Below are 1,341 nucleotides of genomic sequence, written 5' to 3' on the forward strand. Positions count from 1 at the left end.
CCTAGAGAAAAACCCCATAAAAGATGGTCAATGTCAAACAACACTGGATGAAATATCTGCAAAATCTGAATCAGGCTAGGTATGGTAGCTCTTGCCTGTAATCCTAGCACTCTGGGAGGCCAATGTAGGAGGATCACTTGAGTTGAGAAGTTCAAGGCCAACTTGATTAAGAAGGGGGCACAGTATCTATTAAAGAAGAATAAGGAGAAGGAGGAGGAGGAAAGAAAAAGAGGGAATAATCACTAAATTCAAAGAGCGATTACAAATTAATAAAAAGAGCCAACAATCCAATAGAAAAATATGTACGAAAAATCAACAAACAGGAAAGAAATTTAAGAAGAAATGCACATGACCGAAAAAAAAAATGCTCAAGCTTATTAGCAGTTAAACCAATGTAACTTCAAACTACAGTGAGATATAATTTTTCATCTATTGATTGTAGAAAAGATAAAAATAATAGAAAAGACAAAAAATAATAACAGGTGATGGCAAGTGGCAAACGAAATTTTTGTATTAAGTGGATAAACTTTTTGAGGAGTGTTGATTAAAAATTTAATTTAATTTAATTTAATTTAAATATTGTTTTTTGAGACATACTCTCACTATGTTGCCCTCAGTAGAGTGCTGTCACATCCCAGCTCACAGCAACCTCAAACTCTTGGGCTTAAGCCATTCTCTTGCCTCCACCTCCCAAGTAGCTGGGACTACAGTTGCCCACCACAACGCCCAGCTATTTTCTTGGTGCAGTTGTCGTTGTTTAGCTGGCCCTGTCCTTCTTGAACCTGCCAACCTTGACGCACGTGGCTAGTGCCATAACCACTATGCTACAGGTGCCAAGCCAATTAAAAATTTTAAAGGCTCTATAATCTTTGACCTAGAAATTATTCTTCCTATGATATATCTATAAAGATAGAGGCACAAGTGCACAAATATACCTACATACGTACATATGTGTATATGTACCCACACATATGTTCATTTGTTTTTTCAAGACAAGGTCTTGCTATGTTGCCAGGGCTGGACTACAGTGGTCATAGCTCACAGCAGCCTCAAACTCCCAGCCTTCTTATGGGAGGATCCTCCTGCCCAGCCTCCCTTGTAGCTAGGATTATAGGTGTGTACCACCAGGTCCGGCTAATTTTTCTTATTTTTGTAGAGATGGGGGTCTTGCTATATTGTTCAGGTTGGTCTCAAACTCTTGGTCTCAAAGTGATCCTCCCATCTTGACCTCCCAAAGCACTAGGATTACAGGTGCAAGCTACCATGCATGGATTTTTTTATAGTTAAAAAAGTATTGGAAACAGGGTGGCACCTGTGGCTCAAAGGAGTAGGATGCTGGCC

The sequence above is a fragment of the Otolemur garnettii genome, unplaced genomic scaffold, assembly GCF_000181295.1.
Source record: "Otolemur garnettii isolate 467f Iridium unplaced genomic scaffold, OtoGar3 scaffold00011, whole genome shotgun sequence".
Classification (NCBI taxonomy): domain Eukaryota; kingdom Metazoa; phylum Chordata; class Mammalia; order Primates; family Galagidae; genus Otolemur; species Otolemur garnettii.